We start from the raw sequence: 5,587 nt of genomic DNA, 5'->3' as shown, positions 1-5,587 counted from the left end.
AAAACAGGCAGCCACAAGGCCAAGTCTGGTCACCAAAAGGCTAAGAACTAGCACCTTACCACATATGCTGATTTTTAGAACTTTGTTAACTCATCCCACATCAACGACGATCTGTTCGACCGAAGGCTCAAGACCGAAGGAAATATCAACGCCTACTAGCTGTTAAATTCAATCGGCAAAGGATAATCCAAAGGGAAAAGTAGCAGAAACTGATCCCATATCATTTCAAAAGTGCTAACCTCTCGCTTTCACAGTACCAGTACAAAAAATCTACGGCCACTGTGAGTAATTGCCAGCCGAATGTCTACAAGTCAGTAAAGAAGGAAAAATAGAAGGAGAAATAAAAAAAAAGAATCAGAAACAAGTCTTGCATTATCCCCAAGAAAAACCAAATAGTCTGCAATGTCGATCATGCGGTCTCAATGACGACCAACACTGCCTACCCCAAACCAAACCCCAAAACAAAAATTAAAAAATAAAGGTCGAACTCTGCCAACCTCATCAGAGGCGACAAGTTCATCAATAAGTTACTGGACATGAGTGTGCTCGCATCCGAACTTGGCGGCAGTCTAGCCATGCATGAAGAGAGGAAGAGTGCAAGGCGCTTTGGTGATGACAACTTACGAGAGTATATGAGCTCCATAGACATGAGAGTCATCAAGAACATGCAAAATGATACTAAATTATAGATGGTTATTCAATAATCATCGTATGTCAAGTTTAATAGGAACCATCTGCCTTCCGAATTTTCATGCAATGACGGCCTATAATTAATTACCTACCTGCAGAAGATACGCAGGGTCTCAATGGCCAAGCTCCAACGATGCGCTCTCAAAATACAAAGGTTTTGGAGGGCGAAGACCAAGTAAGCATTAGTCTCATACTACTCGAGTCTGTTTCGCAATGCAGCGATGAATGCTCACAATGCTCAGAATGCAGCTGATATCAGCAAAATATAGAAAAGTAGGCAGAGATGTAGTCTCAGTCTGATCAATCATGCCAGGAAGACTCAGAAGAGTCATCAAATAATGATAAAACATACTCAAAGCATAAGAGTTCAGGCGAGGAGTAATTCAATTTTTACGAAATCGACAGGGACTAGTTCCGCATTAGCTCCAACACTGAGGATTTCACATAAAAAATAACAGATAATTCGGCTATCAAAATGTAAAGAGAGGCCAAGCTGCAAAAGAAAACTGACGAACTCGAGTTTTCGAACAACAATCATAAAAAGTATGTTCAGAATTTCATGGATGTCATTCAAGGTAACATTCCTCAATAACAATAATAACAATCTCAAGCTCTTCATCAAAATGCGAGCTTCCAAGGAAATGAGGATGAAGTTGAGGGCAGTGAGTATTTGGAATAAACTTCCTAGAGATAGGAGTCACTGTCTAACTCTCATAGAGACGGGGAATAGGATCGAACAATATTTAAGAAAAAGGGTGTGCCAAATTTGGATAACTGCTATTTCTAAAAGATGAAGAAACATTTAGATAGTGGCAGCTCATTGTAATCATATTCGAACGTGAATAGTATCGAAGCAGCCGAAAAAAATAGTATATTCTCCGATAAAGTCAGCGAATAAGGCGACGAACTCAATGAAAAAAGCTTGAACATATAAAAATATCGGTTATTGGTTAAAAAATCGATATAGAAACAAAAGTAAGAGAAGTAACTGCTGAATAAGTATAAATATGAAAAGTATAAAGAAAAGGATAATGAGCATGTTTAGCCCTCATTTGAGATCATTAACTAAGCTGAGCTCTTGACGATATCCAAACAATCCTTAAAGTAGATAAATCAGGAAGCCATCCATTGGAATGAAGTGCACAAGATGTTGAGCCAAAACATGAGCCAGAAGGTGTCATGCATTTCGAAAAACATACTCTAAGAGTTGATCAAGCAATCCACATACAACAAGCAGTGGGTTGAAGGGGAATTTAGCCACACCTAATCGCAGCCTCTCTCCCAAGGCTCATCGCCATTTCAAACTCCTTAAATATATTCCCTGAGTGAAGTAGCACAAGAACAGCGCAACAATTCGGCAGACCAAAGGCAATAAAAGGACAAGCTCAAAACAATATAGTAAGATGAAGGCAATAGCCAACAAGTTTAATTCGTATCAAAATCAAATGGAGGTCTATGCCTTCAAGATTTGTAGATATGCGAAACTGACCTAAGGACCATGAAGATCAACAATGATTAGTATATGTATGAAGACTAAGAGCCTCCATCTTTCAATTGGAACAAATACTCGGAAATGGCCGAAATGCATCGAGTGGAGCGTGAGAAAGCAATGCAAAAATCAGGCCAGGCATAACGCCAATAAGTTAAATAGTCAGAGCTGCCCCTGGGTATTGTCAGTTTGGAGGAGTCTGATCTATCTGACTCCAAATGGATTGAAGAACAGATCAAAATGGAAAACGGAATTGTTTAACAGTACCTCGATTGCGGACTCGACCGTTTCGGCCTCAAGATGATTCCTGTAAGCCACGAAGTGACTCACGAAGATAACTCAGGAGTTCACCCGAATCATGAAAATCAGGGGGAACAAATATTTTCAGACAATGATGATGACAACAACTATGATGAGGAGAGTGTATATGTGTTTGCCAATGGAACAGAACCAAATGCTAAAAATTATATTCCACTCATAAATAAAAATGCAAACGAGTCAGAATAGTGGGAGGGAATGAAATAAGAGGCGAATAAACATCTGAATGGATTCGAGCATTCATAGTAATAAATTATAAATGAGCAATTGAACACTCTGCGAAAGTAGAAGGTTTCATAGAATGTTTTGATCATGCTCATGGAGGAATTGGCATTCGGTAATAATACTATTATGCAGATATTTCTCTGTTGTTGAAAAAGTCCCAGGGCAATTTCGGCTACTCTGAGGAGTTCCAGCAAGGCCAAAGTATGACGAAGAAGCTCGAAGCATAGAAGACCAAAATGGAGGAGTCCAAAAATAAAAAGATATCTTCTCTCCAACATGGCTTCATTACGACAAACTTTCAATCCATTCGTGACTTCATCACAGAATTGAAATAATTTATTCTAAGTAATTTCAGTTATATTCAGGCGATGAACAGCACATCGACAGAGTTATTAGCAACATTAAGAATAACATTGGGCCAACTTCCCTCGAAATACTCAGCTATCTTCGAATCGAGCTCGATGAGGAAGACTAGAACAATTAAAACTGCCAAAACCTGGACGAAAACGACGAGAATGACTAAGAATGGCTCTTTGTTATCCCGAACCAGCTTTTCGAAACTTTTCACAAAAATATATTGGATCGCTTAGAAAAGAGTACAAACAAGCCTCTCAGCAAAAAGACACAACTGTTCTCTGAGTTCTGGCATCGGGGGATATTTGAATGCTATAACGAGTGTCTGGACTATGAGAGGCCTTATGGGATTACGGGGTCACCATATGCTTGGATTGTGGAACCCAAACTGGCAAAGACTATTAATAAAAATAAAATAAATCAAATTTTGCTCGGGGCAGAAGAGAGATTACTTGAAATAAGTTGTTCTGCGAGTGGCATCATTTTCGATAAGCCTGACTCTCCCTACCGATAGTTAGGCTTGAACGAGGAATCGAAATGCCAACTTAACTAAGACAGAATTTCAAGAATGCTGGCGACGTAGATTCTGGACGACGAAAGCAATTGGATTTCCTACAACGATGAGCTGACTGAAATGATGATCGAAGTCAGCAGACGCATCGAATAGATTATAGTGTTTCAGTTCTGCACTGATTTAAAAAGAATTAGTCGCAGACGTCGCAATTGGCAGGCACATGATACAATTAGTAGTAATTAATAGTGGTAACTCCATAATCAACATGCCGTTTTCTAACTTTAATAACTTTGAATGATCTTTTCTAAATTTATATTGCGTAACATCGTTTTATCTATCTCAAAACTTATACTTCTGGGGTAGCGAAACATCCTTCGCTTTCGCCCATCTATTACTTCTAGTACTGCTGCTTTATGCTTTTTTTATGCTGCTCGTTTATTTCTCGGAGGTCAGTGTCCTGTGCGACTTTAGCTTCACTGGATTGCGATGGGACTTGCTTTTGTTGTGGTTACTTTGCGAAGTGCTGTTCTTGATTTGGATGCTGATATACTTCCAGTCGCTTCGCTTGCTTGGAGAGCTGTTGGAGCCACTCAAATACTTATGGGACTGCAAATATGGCTTCAGGAATTTTAGTTTATTTTGCGATATCTCGCTGCCTTCTGTTTTTATATAGAGATTGCTTTCAGTTCTTATCTTCAATCTGTTTTTGATATTCTTGATAAGAGATTGCTCTTTTCTTTTTTCCTCACTTTCTATTTTTTTCTTATGGTACTACCTTAAGTTAACAGTCTTCAAATGCCGTAGATTTTTGAACTCGTTCATTTCGTGGCTGTTACTTTCCGACAGTTTTTATTTGTTAGGGTTGTAAGCATAGACTCTCATTTTAGATTTGCTCTGCCGATATTCTATTGCTGCTCTCATTTACTTTTATTTTTTGGTGAGGGTTAGAGGGGCAGGCACTGGTTTTCTGGTGCCACTTTTTTTAGATAGATCGCTGTTGGCAGAAAGGGATCGCGAATGATTGCTGACTTTTGTTTGCTTTTTATTTTTCTTCATTTGGGAATCGAAGAACATGTAGCTTCTGTTTTCATTCATGCTGTGAGGATCGTTTAATATGCAATTATATTATGTGTTGTTGGGATAGTAATGATCATGCTCATATTAAAGTTAAAATAATCGAACTCTTCAAAGTTTATTTTATCATAATGAGTACGATCCTGATATTTATTAGGTAATAAGAAAATAAGGAAATAAGGAGAGATTTGTATGTTTTTATTGTATAAATCTGAAATCTCGGAAAGATGAAGTGAAGCAAGTAGAAAGATAAATAATGTTTAGCTCATAAATAAGTGTTATCATTATATATAAAGAAAAAGTTTATAAAAATGAAAAGGACTGATAGCAAGGGGTTGGGGTTGGGGTTGGGGTTGGGGTTGGGGTTGGGGTTGGGGTTGGGGTTGGGAAATGAACCGAAGAACAATTAAGAAAACTCAAACTCCCGAATTTAGGAGCAAAGGTATCATTCAGGACCAGGAAAATCAATGCCATCAATATCCCCGAAAGTAGATTCTATCACGATGAAATAAATTAACATTCAGAATAGAAGTGCCTCAGAGCGAGAACCCAGTATTGAAGGAAGTAAGGTACCGAAACTGCCATTTGGGTTGGTGAAATCTATTCGGAAAAGAGCAACAGGCCACAAACCTCAGACCAGCTAAGATCTGCTGAAGGTTAGCAAATTGATCCTTTCAAAAATGCAGTAAATGAAATAAGTTTTCACGTGTCCGATATGCGAGTGCGAATACAAAAAACAAGAAAAAGCAGTACTATGCGAATGCCCACATTAGTTTTGTGATTCATGCCTTCATCACTACGTCATATACAAAGTAGGAATGTTTGAAGAAGTTATCTGCCCGAACGAATCTTGCGACACTTTAATGAATATGTAGTTGAGGTTCTTCAAAGAGCTCCCATAGGATATCCAGAAAAAGTACAAA

The sequence above is a fragment of the Brachycentrus maculatus genome, unplaced genomic scaffold, assembly GCF_059751285.1.
Source record: "Brachycentrus maculatus isolate JH-2025_06_01 unplaced genomic scaffold, ASM5975128v1 h1tg000568l, whole genome shotgun sequence".
Lineage (NCBI taxonomy): Eukaryota > Metazoa > Arthropoda > Insecta > Trichoptera > Brachycentridae > Brachycentrus > Brachycentrus maculatus.
The sequence above is the reverse complement of the archived record's forward strand: the minus strand, read 5'-3'. Positions refer to the sequence as shown.